This window comes from Suncus etruscus, chromosome 4, assembly GCF_024139225.1.
Source record: "Suncus etruscus isolate mSunEtr1 chromosome 4, mSunEtr1.pri.cur, whole genome shotgun sequence".
Lineage (NCBI taxonomy): Eukaryota > Metazoa > Chordata > Mammalia > Eulipotyphla > Soricidae > Suncus > Suncus etruscus.
Window position 1 is genome coordinate 121,958,995 of NC_064851.1, and position 13,292 is coordinate 121,972,286.

The window sequence follows — 13,292 nt, forward strand, 5'->3', positions numbered from 1 at the left end:
GCCATTGATTGAACATGAGTCAGCTGCGTGCTAGGCAAATGCCATAACTAGTGTACTATTTTACAGACCCACAAAGATAGTCTTATTAGATGTTCATTACATCCTAAAATCTGAAAACAAATATATATATATATACAACCAGACCATATATAATAATATTATGTATAGATCTATATAGACATATCTATAATCTATAGATAATACATTATAATACATAATGTATGGTTTAAACATAACATAATATATTATATTATATATCTTTATATAGATATATTTATATATAATCGGGTCATACATATAATACATATGGGACAAAATGATCCTATATATTTGTAAGGTAGTTGCCCATAGCTGGCCTGAATTCAATCCCCAGTACCTCATAGGATACCCCAAGCTTTCCAGAAGTGATCCCTGAGCACAGAGCCAGGAATATCATCTGAGAATTGCCTAGTATGGCAAAAAAATACTATACATATCAATTTTAGCATAGATATAGTCACTAACTAGAAGTGACAATAAACCATGACTCTATGCACCAACATAATTTAGGGAATAGAATTATTGAAGATTATAAAAAGATTTTTAAAGTAATATTAAGTAAATTATTTATATCTGCCAAGAGGCAGGCTTTTGGAAGTTTGGGGAACAAATGACAAGAGCAGAGAAAATATTACACTTATGGTGGATTTGTTGCTGAAATATTGAGTGCCAAAAAAAACTGTATTATGAACAACTCCGTAAGCCACAATGTATAAAATAAATAATTAATTTTATAAAAATTATAAAAATGAATTACTATTACAAAGCTAGTAATATGCTAGTACTGTACACATTATTTAGTCCTAGGAGAATATTAAGTGTGACAGTTACTTTCCTCAATTTACATATAAAGAAATCACATACAGAAGGATGAAATAATTTGTCCCTAGGCTGGAGTGATAGCACAGCTGGTAGGGCATTTACCTTACCTGTAGTCAACCCAGGTTCCATCCCCAGCATCCCATATGGTCCCTCAAGCCTGCCAGGAGTGATTTCTGAGTGCAGAGCCAGGAATATGCCTGAGTGCTGCCAGGTGTGTCCCCCCCCCAAAAAAAAAAAAGAAAAGAAAAGAAATAATCTGTCCAAGTAGACTCTCTATCCATTCAGTAGTTTAGCAGGATTATGGGCCTAATAAATTTACTGAGTGATGTTGGTTATGTTTGAATATTGGTATAACCAAGCATGGCATTTAAGAGATAAATACATATATTATAGTATCCATGATATTCTTTATGATATGAATAAAAATATGGCAATAACTCATAAAATGTTTCTGCTGGGTATACTAGGGCCATTTTGAAAATTTCCAAATTACTAGATTTGTTTTATTTGTTAATTTAGGCATCTTCTATTATTGTTTGTTTTAATCTCCCTTTCCTTTCCTGTGTTGCCACTGTTGTGTTCTGATGACCAGGAGTTGCATACACTTATGGCAGTGCCTGCACACAAGCTCATCCAACAATGGAGTTTAACTAAGAAGTTCATGCTCATTCAAGGAGTACTGCTTACTGGGGGATGCAGTGTGCCAGAAATTGTACACATCTCTGACAGTGAGGCCTCAAAAGGCTGTTTCACCAGGGTCACACTTAGTGCCTGTTCACACGAGGTAGCACCAGGAAACTCTATGAAGACTTCACTTTTAATAGGGAGGGATTTTATCACCAAGCTATCCCCAAGACCCCAAACTTATTTTATTTGGGGGCTAAGTGATGGTTAATAGTGTTGATTTTTAATGTCTTCTTTAATGTAAAACATACCAGTGTATATATGGGAGTGGGGTTCTGCACATGTTCCATGCAATCTACTGATATACTTTGCTATTTCTCACCTAATTTAAGCAAGAGTTCACCTAAGCATCTACCTTTGAAACTCAAAACTAAGAGAAGACTCTTTTATTATCATATCCTGTTTATATAGAAGTGAGTTTAGATGATTTTCTACAAATGGATATATAACAATTTAACTTTAAAAATGTAGAAATGTTGATATTTTACAACTATACTGTCACAAGAAAGCAAACATCAAAAAATGGCAAAATTGATAAGGGAGAAGAAAAGAGATGGAGATAAAGTGATACTACCAAAAAATGAAAAAAAGCGAAAAGGAGAAAAGTAAAATTGTCCAGGTTCTCTCTGGGGTTTGTAGAGTTTGCATATGAGAAATTGAAAGCTGTTCACTTTTGTGCCACAGGTCCTTGTAGAAAGTGAATTCTCACTGCCTCTAAGAGTGGTCTCGCATACATCTAATGATCCATGGTTATGCCAAATACCACATGAATGACTTCTACTGTGACTTCCATTAGTCATTTCAGATATCATTCATCGATATGAAGACTATTTATTTAACATCAATGAGAAAAGTAAATTTGAGAACCATGTAGTTGATTTAAACAGCTGTATATATTAGTCTCAACTTTAGTAAATCAATCTTACTCTGGGAAGGAAAGAGACCGTGTGCTCCAAGAAAGCATTACATTTAAAACTCCATGAAGTCAGGGCTATTCCTCGAGCCCCAATAAGGAAGCTTACAGACTATAATAATTCAATACCTGATATGTGAATTATTTTCAAAATTAAGCAATAAAAAATGAAACCCTATAAAGTTTCTATTATAAAAGAAATGTTTATCTTTATGTGAAGAAATGAAAAAATTAAGCATGATAAATAAATAAGATGTGAATTTTATGAATCTTATTCAAAAAGGTTAATTTTAATGCCTTGTTTTGTAAAGTTTTATTATTCTCACATAATAATTTTTGGTACAAGATATAAGAAATCAAAGCTATGTGCCTGACTTTTATATAATAATTCTATATTCAAGAATTAGGCCTAAAAATCATGAATATGTTGGAAACTTTAACTAAAGGAATATTTATGTCAATGTTTATTAACAATGATTACTGGAATAAAAAGTTAATATACAATGGAATTAAATAAACGGGACATTTACTGGATAGAATAATGCTATTTTAAATGACAGTGAAGAAAAATTAAAATTATAATGATAAATGAAAAAAAAGAACTTTTTAAAACTTTTGCATCGATCATCAGATACTTGGTTTAAAATAAAATTTTGGAGAAAAGCAGGGAAAAATAAAATTGATGTGAAATAAGATTAGCAAAGAATGAAAATCTCACCAAACACCTAAATCGAGACATGGCTAAATGGCTCAAAATAAAATGTAGATTTTTCCCTAAAACAAAATTCTTTGTGCATGAGTAAACCAAGCCCTAAAAAGTACATATTATTAATAAAAATGTCTGAATGACCATGAGTTATTGATAATGGAAACAAAAACTGTAATAGAAATATAGTTTGTCTACTGTTCCACTATTGAGCACAGCTGATGGGGAAAATGTAAATGACCAATGGTTTCAAATTCCACAGAGAGAGTGAATTACTGGAACCACATATCTCCATAATCATAGATGATTATTCATGAGAAGACCACTGTCACTTTTCATAAGCAATATACTGGTCCTGTATGACTAATCTAGAACTTTTCAGAGATTAAATATGTATTTTTATACAATGGGGAAAAGTTTCTCTCACCTCATACTCTTTCACATTCTTTTCCATAAAAAAACAGGTTTGAGATTTAAAAAAAATAATGGTATTAGAGACTGTTAACCTCTCTCATACATGAATACAGAAAAAGTTATGATAGAGTAAGCATACAAAGATTTTCACATCTGTAAAGCTGAATGGGTGAAGAGGTATGTGTTAAGAAAACACTCAAGTCATGAAAAGATACATTTGTTGACCATAAACACAAACTACCAAAATCCCCAAATACTAAAAAAAATGAACAGAAAAAAAGAAATGAGAAGTTCTGGAATAACTTACTAAGCATATGGAACTCATTTCCCCCAATAAATTGTGTGAGACAAAACTGGAACAGTCCAAGAATCAGTAAGGACTCTTTTGTTCATGGACTTACTATGTTACAAAAAGAAGGTAATAATCTAGTTCACAAAGTCCCTCAGAATCAGGAAACAGCCAAGCTCCAAACATTTATTTTTGTGTTATTAACAGTCACCAAGTAAACTATGCAATGCCACCTATGTTTTATTAGAACAGTACTTGGTATATGGCAGGTACTCATGACTATTTGTGAGCAACATGAGATATACTCTATATAATTCAGAGCTCCTCTAGATCATCATTAATCATAGTTCTTAAGGGGAAAAAAAATCCAGGTCCTTATCAAAACATTAATCCCTAAATACTTCTTAAACTCAAAAAAATTAAAGTTCCTTATTGTACTCAAGTACTCAAATTGGGGCCACACCCAGCACTCAGGGATTATTCTTGACTCTGATATCACTCCTGGCAGGCTTGGAGGACCATATGGGATGCCGGGCATAGAACCCGGGCCGTCCTGGGTCAGCCACATGCAAGGCAAATGCCCTACTGCTGTGCTATCACACCAGCCCCGATACTCAAGTTTTTCAATTAAAGATACTAGTATCAGGGCTGGAGAGATGGCATGGAGGTGAGGTGTTTGTCTTGCATGCAGAATGATGGTAGTTCGAATCCCAGCATCCCATAAGGTCCCCTGTGCCTGCCAGGGGCGATTTCTGAGCATAGAGCCAGGAGTAATCCCTGAGCGCTGCCGGGTGTGACCTAAAAACTAAAAGAAATAAAAAAAATAAATTAAGATACTAATATCAAATTATTGCTTTTAAGGGAAGTATATGAGCTGCACACATACCCCACAACCACCACCATGCCAATGGCCCAACTTCACCACTTTTTTACTAATCTTTGCAGATACACCTAACCTCCAAAAGCATCAAGTATGGCAGTTTGGGGGCTAAGAACTTGGGGTTCTTGTAGAGTCAGTCCAGGCACATAGCTTCTCCTTCCTCATCCCCATGTTTCCACAATTTTGGGAGCCACAGCCATCGCAACTACAACACATCATATCAGCTCATCAGCCCAGCTCCACAGATCCTTGAACTTCTGGAGCATACAGCCATACAAGTGGCCAAATAACACTCTCTCTCGGACTTTTCAATATTTAAAACCCAGTTGAAATGCATCAAATTAGACAAAATTATCGTAGAAACCACCTAAGCTCAGCATATGATACCAATAACAGAATGCTCAATTAAACCTTCAGACACTGACTTAATTGATTCCATTATTGAATATGACCATTTTTAAAAATTTTAAATCAATTTACTTTCAATCATTTTATTATCATTTAGTTGTAACCAGAAGTATTAAGTAGGAGCCAGAACAACAGTACAGCAGGTAGGGTGTTTGCCTTGCACGCACAGACTTGAGTTCAAAAGATGGTTTCCCATATGTTTCCCCAAGCACTGCCAGTAACCCTGAACACAAAACAGGAGTCACCCCTGAGTAAGACCTGGTGTGGCCCAAAAGCCTAAGTAAAAAATAAAAAATTAAATATTAGTACCTACCAAGGGGTGATAGCTGAAAACTTGGGAACAATGGTGAAGAGAATGTTACTGTGGTGGTGAGACTGGTGTTGGAATATTAAATATAAAAAATAACTGTAGTATAAGAAAATTTGTAAACAAAGGTGTTTACATCAAGAAATTCAAAGTAAATAAGAGGCAGTATATGGCATGAATTATGTTATGATTACCTATAATTTGTATCCATCATTTCACCTTATAAGGACCATTTTAGAAAGAATCTTATGTGGCCACATCTTTTTTCTCATCAAATAAATGTTTAATAAAATCCTGTAACCTAACAGTTTTCAAAACATCTATGATAGCTATAAAGTTGTGAATTGAATCTCATTTTATCTTTGGAAACACAAATTTTGTGAGTGAAAAAAAATCCCACTTTTTTTTAGCATATTTTTCATGTGTAAGAAGACATCTAAGAATATCTATTACAAATATCAAAACTCATGACTACCTTTTCAGAGTTGCCAAAATCTGACAATGAAAGGAGGAAACAAAATGCTATAAAAGGCATTGACATGATGTCTTTAACAGTTACACATGAAGAGGTCTCAAGGTATTTCTTTCCTACCCATTCCAGAAATCGTTCAAGCTCTCCTCTGAACTATTAGGAATGTACCATGTGTTTCATCACATTTATTCACTTGCCTCTGGAACCCACATTTATAGCTGCAGAGAATAATAAGAACCAAGGTCTTTTCAAGGACCTTTCCTGTCACTTCATATATTAATCAAAAAATTCCCCCCAAAAGTATATCATAAAAATCTAAAAGTACCACCTCTCCAACATCCTAATCACCTTTTAGAAAATATGAAAGGTCTAAATTCTCAGAGTTAAACTTCACACAAAGGACAAAACATGTCCAAACATAATTTTAATTTCCAAGAATTATAACCAAGTATAAAAGAATGAAAGTCATCAAAAACTAAAACATATTTCCTTACAGTAAACTCCATAGGTAGTATCATTTTTATTTGAAAAAAAATCAAGTCCAGGACCAAAACAATAGTACAATAGTAAGAGTGCTTGCTTTGGATACAGCTGACCCAGGTTCAATTTCCAGCACCCCTTATAGTCCCCTGAGCCCACCAGAAGTTATCCCTCATCAAGAAACCAGTAGTAAGTCCTGAATAACACCAAATATGTCAAAAAAAAAAAAACCAAGTACATACAAAATGTAATAGCAGGATAATGAAGACTGGCACAGCCCATATGCCCATATATTCTTTTATCTTTTTATCCAAAGAAATTTGTAAGCCAACACTTCACCCCTAGCTACTCTAAAGGATATCTCCCACAACTAACAGCTTCCACACAACCTGACAACATTACCGGGACTTAAACATAAACTTATTAATAATATCCAATAATTAAGTCATGCTTAAATTAACATACCTCCATGGTGATCACACTGTTAATATGAGCAAAGTAGTAGAGAATTTATCACTATAGAAGTAATTTTTAATGACTCGCTATTATTAGATTTAACTTACTTATCCTTCAAGTCTCCGCAAATAAACCAGTATTATCTTTTTTAAACCAAATATAAACATGTTACTCTGCCACCTAAAAATTTCTAAGAGCTCCACACCACTCACCTTGAAGCTTTAGGGGTGAGCTTTATTGCAATAATAAAATTGAACTTATAGTCCAACCATTTGGCTCCAAGTTCCTGAGTTTAGAAACTTGTGACTCTGGACAGGTTCCTTAATTCTGTCCCACAACTACCACATTTATAGAAGTAGGAAAAATGTAATAGCACCTATATCACAAAATGCCATACAGATTAAAAGAGCAAATATATGTAAACCCATAAAACATAGTTATGCTACATAAATGTTAACTTCATGTAGAGTCAAGGCATTTCCTTCCACATAAAATATACTCTGTAGATAAAGTCTCCAGAAAATGTCAAGTCAAATAAAATAAAGTACTTTACTGTAGGAATTCTCATTAGAATAGTACATATTAAACATCTCTCAGTATGCAGATCTCACACTCATCACATATCATCCCTTTGCAGATCTGGCTTGAGGAAATACTGACCTACAGAATAAAATCTAAAGTCCTCTGCAGGAATTCAAAGGGTTTTCATGACAAAGTTCTACTCACCTGTCAACTTCTCAACTTCCTACTTTCAGACACTGTGTTCTTCAACCAAATGTCAAATTATACTGCCTCTAAGATACCTTGAAATCCTCCCTTCAAGCTTTTTGCGCTCTGTGCATAAAGTTTTTTCCCACCTCAATCAAACCCAACTTATATGTATGTCAAGACCACCCAATCCTCCTAGGTAGGAAGAATTTTGCTTTCACTGTGAATTCTGTCAAGTTCTTCAAAAACACATAACATTCTACTTTATGCTATGGGTTTGTATTTTTAGTTTTCTGAAAGAAAATTTACTTGTGTTATTTGTAACTACAGAAGAAAAGAACATTCAGCTTACAATGGGAATGCTTTTTACACTACTGATCTTAATATCTTCCCCTAAAAGTACTGTTTAACTCCTACATTTTGAGAATATCTGATCTCCTGCAAAATGATACATTCCTACATGGTATCCTGTTAATATTTTCATCTCTCACAATAGCAAATAATGCCTAATAACATAGTGCATGCTATATAAATATATAGAAGGTTAATTATATTTATATTTTCCATGTCTTTAGTTCATAATTTTTAAAAAAAGAACAATTTTAGAAACAATAAGTAGATTTTTAAATTTGGGGGCATTTTCAGTGGTTTTGGGGGCTTACTGCTGACCCTAGAGACAGGAATCATACCTGGAAGTGCTCAGAGGACAATATGGGGTCCCAGGGCTCAACCTGAGTCAACCACAGACAAGACAAGCACCCTGTACTCTCCACAATAGGTAGTTTAAAAACTTTGCTATACACTATTTTAAAACCTCTTCATTTGTGACTATTTAAGAGAATCTTCTCTGCTTCTCTGTTTGAGTACTACAAACTAAGTGCAGAATGGAATGCTATAAACACAAGGAACATTTTTATTTCATTTTAGTAATTGGCAAAAGACAAGACAGGAATTTGAACTTACTGGGGAGAAAGTAGATAATGTTTAGGCAGAAGCTTAGTGAGCCCCTTGTTGGCATGGATTCCAGTGGGAAATGGTAATTAGATATGTTCAGATTCTGACCATCTGGAACTATAGGAAGGTTCTAAATTTGATTTGTGTTGGAGGAACTGTGGTCAAGAAAAAAACATGCGCACTGTGATTTGGATATACTCCCAAATGTGGCCTTTTTGGACCCTAAAGCATGTAATTCTAGAATGAAAATGTGAGGAGAGTAATGCTCTCCTTTGCCCCAGAGCTGTTTCTTGGAAAACTGTCTGGAGAACACACAGATAACCAGTAAGTATCTATCCAGAATTTCTAATTTCACAGACAATAAACAATTTGGTATTTTTCCTTTATATTAGAACCAAGATGCCTTACCAAAAAATAGTGTCTCTGTAAGGTCTGTAAGCAGCAAACATCTGGTGCATGTGAAACTAAGAGAATCAACTAAATAGCACACAAACTTTCACTTCAATTGGACGTCAGCAGAGCAGACATTCAGCTGATTTCTAGCAGCAAGTAGGCAAGCTCAAAGTTGTAGTTTTGGCTACACCCTAAAGGAAGCTATTAAAAGGACCCTATTCCATTTTTTCAAGGGTATCATGGTCTGAAAATGCTTGTGTAAACAAAGGGGAGAAGGAAAGGTCCAGCTCAGCTTCTCCAGACAGCACTGGCTAATCAATGGTGCCAAATAATGTATTGCTAGCCAACGTCACTACTTTGGGGTGAGTCTGTATGGCTGTATCCAGGGAATGTTCAGAAATCCTAAATAAATATGAGAGCTGCCCCAACTTCAGTATCTTTATGGAAGCACCTGTGAAAGCATAATGATCCCTTGTCTTCTTACAAAAGGGAAAGGGAAAAAGATCATCTGCCTACATAAAAATAAAAGGTTCTTTCACAAGTAGTTTTATTATACCCCTCAAAGATGAACTGTTGTGAGAAAGCATTCTAGTATAAGAATTATACTTCAAATGAGATCTAAAGTAAAAACAGTGAGATAGTGGTTTGAAGAACTTGAAAGATAATGTCTTACAAATCTTAAATCAATCACTCATCAGCTTTAGATCCTTAGTTAAATTTCAACTTCCTGGTTTATAAAAGAGGGTAATATCTGCCTATTATGGGCCCGGAGAGATAGCACAGCAGTGTTTGCCTTGCAAGCAGCTGATCCAGGACCAAAGGTGGTTGGTTTGAATCCCGGTGTCCCATATGGTCCCCCATGCCTGCCAGGAGCTGTTTCTGAGCAGACAGCCAGGAGTAACCCCTGAGCAACGCCAGGTGTGGCCCAAAAAAAAAATCTGCCTACTATATAGGATGGCAGAGGTAATATAAGGCAATATCTGCACGCAATGCATAAATATTGAGTTATTTATGCTCAATAAACATCTACCATTATTTTTCGAGGCTGCTATTTGATGTGAAACTTTAATAAAAAGGCAACTGGACATTTCATTATCCAATCTTGTTCTTTTTTCTCAAAAGTAAAAATAGATGACAAAACCTATATTCTCTATCTTAGAAATAAAACTAAGAAATAGGGAATTAGATTAAAGGGCTGGAGCACATACTTTGTATGTGGAAGCACCATGTTCAAATCCCAGCATCATTTGGCACAAGGGCATAAATGCTGAACCTTCTGGCACATATAACCAGGCATAGTTTTACAGGGAGATACACCTTTGAAAACTATTTAGGAAAAAACCCTTCTAAAAACCAAAAAACTAATCCATGGTAATTCACAGCAATATAAATAACCCTTACCTAACATCATTGAAGCCTTCTTAGGTGACAAGTACTCTGAATATTTACATTTTTTCATTTGATCACCATGGCAAAACTAGCTTTATGTTTACATTACAAAAACATACACTTTTGAAACTTCACAAGACTGATGAAAGCTACCTTCTCACTCTCCAGAATTTTGTACAATATAAAATAATCTTTATGATTAAAATTTTCCTCCATTTTCATTGCATCCATGTGAGAGATTTTCCTCTCTAAGCATCAAACTTACTCATTCTTCAGACCTTGTCAGAGTATCACTACTTCAGAAAATACTTCCATTCTTACTCTCACTCCAGAATAAGTCACTCACTCATCATTTTTGTAACTCTCAATGTCATCCAAAAATAAACTGACAAATATACATATCCCCGATTCGATCCAAATTAATCAAAATATTTACTTTGGTATCACTTACAGATACTTCAAGCTTAACATACTCCAAACCGAAGCCCTCATTTTGACCTAAGTATCTGCTCACATTCACCCTTCTCAGTCACATTCAACTAATGGTTCTTCTGCCCATCAGCTGACCAGATCAAATTCTTCGAAGTCATCCATGACCCTGTCTCATCAATGCCTCCCAATTATCAGGAATCCTGCTGCCTCGACTTTCAAACGCCAAATAAATTGATTACACTTTTTAATACCTCTACTACTGCCAGCAAGGTCAAGCTATTGTTATCGTTTAGATTATTGATCCCCTAGCTTTCTTCTGCCTGTCTGACAGTCGAGTTTGACACTACCATGACCTACCAATATGGCCTTTCATGATCTTCCACTCCTTAGCTGATTCCATCCATTATCACATTCTCTAACCTTCCAGTCTTATTAGCCTTTTGCAATACGTTGAACTCACTTGGCATATTCCTATTCCAAGACTTTTGTACGTGCTATTTGCCACTTAGAGCTTTTTTTTCTCTCATTCCTTTAAACATTCAGGCATGTTATCTTCTCATAGAGGCCTTCTGTGACTACACGCTTTCAAATCAGATTCCTCCTTAATGCTATTTCCCGCCCCTCTCTGCTTTGTTTCTTTATAGCACTTAACTTCCAATAGATTCTAAAATTAACTTTTTTTTTCTGGTTTTATGTATCCCTCAACACAAAAGTCTCCATAGAAACAGAAATCTTTTTCTGTTTAGTTCAATTATAAATTCCTACCACTGAAAACAGTGCATGACACAGATTAGGCAGTGAATAATTATTTTGTTGAATGAATCAAGTCATACTGCCTCCTATATAATTACTTCACATTTCATATTTTGTAACTTTTCTTAAAATTAAAATTGTTTGCTTTTAATTGTAAGATTACTCTATTAATGTCTGCCCTACTAGATTATAAATTCCATGAAGACAGAGCCTGGGTCTTTGTCTACGACTATTAGCAGAGTGCTCATTAAGTGGATGCTACTTATATAAATTGAAATAACTGGATTAGAAAGCAGTTATAATGCAACCCTAGTGCAATCCTCATATTCTTGATAGTATTACACTTAAAGAATGCGCTCTGAGAAGTTCTCTGAAGGGACACCAGCATGAGGAGGGGCCTACAACCATAAGGGAGAACCAAGTGAGACAAGTAAACAAGTTTACTTGAGACAAGTAAACACATAAACTGAGCTGTTTGTATATGGGGGCAATTCAGGCTTGAGATGCAGTTTTTTTCCCATTTTTTCCTTTCCTACAACTAAAACAGTATCATCATCAATCAAAGGTTAACTTACATAAGCGAAATATCAAAAAAAAATCTTTAGTAAATAACAAAAAAAATTTTATAAGATTACTTAAGTTAACCTTGAAGTAGAAAAATAGAAAAATAGAAAAACCAAGTAATAAATCTGAAGTGCCTGAGGGCTAAAAGAAAAGATTTATGGCAATTTTTCACTTTTGAGAGTAATCTAGTTTGGAATTTTACCTTAAAAAAAAGATGAGTTTGGAGCTATTTTTAGTTTTTCTTTTTTTTTTTGGGGGGGGGGGGTCACACCTGGCAGCGCTCAAGGGTTACTCCTGGCTCTACACTCAGAAATCTCTCCTGGCAGGCTTGGAGGACCATATGAGATGCTGGAATTTGAACCACCGTCCTTCTGCATGCACAGCAAACGTCCTACTTCCATGCTATCTCTCCGGCCCTTATATTTAGCTTTTTGTTTGTTTGTTTGTTTGTTATCCTTAGAGAATATTTTACTTAGAGAATTTTTTTATGTTATAGTATAAAAATTCTTTAAACGTGCTTTGGAGTTGAGAAACTGTTTTGCTTTTTTTTCATTGGTAGTGTACTGCCATCTGGTGACCAAAAAAATGTATGATTTGCCTGCAATATTAAAAGGGAAGTACAGCTGACCAGATCAGTCACCCGGAGCCAGGTGAGTCCCAGGACTCCTGGATCTAAGTGTTCTCTATCCTCTGCACTTGACGTGCCCATGACAGAAAAATAGAACTTTATATCTGCTATCTTCCACATACAAAATAGGTGACTTTTATGTGCTTTATAAGTCATTTTAATTGCATTCATAAAAGAAAGCCTCCTGTTTGGAGGGTGTTTCAGATCAGGCTGACCACAAACACTACTTTATCACTCTAAAGCAGAGATGTGTGAGAAAAATACTATGGCAAAAGACAGGCATGGTGTCTAAAAGGAGAACAAAAAGGAGAGAGAGAGAGAGAGAGAGAGAGAGAGAGAGAGAGAGAGAGAGAGAGCAGAGACGAGAGAGAGAGAGAGAGAGAGAGAGAGAGAGAGAGAGAGAGAGAGAGAGAGAGAGAGAGAGAGAGAGAGAGAGAGAGAGAGAGAGAGAGAGAGAGCAAAAATGTCTGGCCCAGAAGCAGGCAGGGGGGAAGCTGGGAGGGAAGGGAAACTGGAACATTAGTGGAGGGAAATGTGCACTGGTGAAGGGTAATGACTTCGTGTGCTTGCAACTCAACCACGAACAATTTTGTATCTGTGA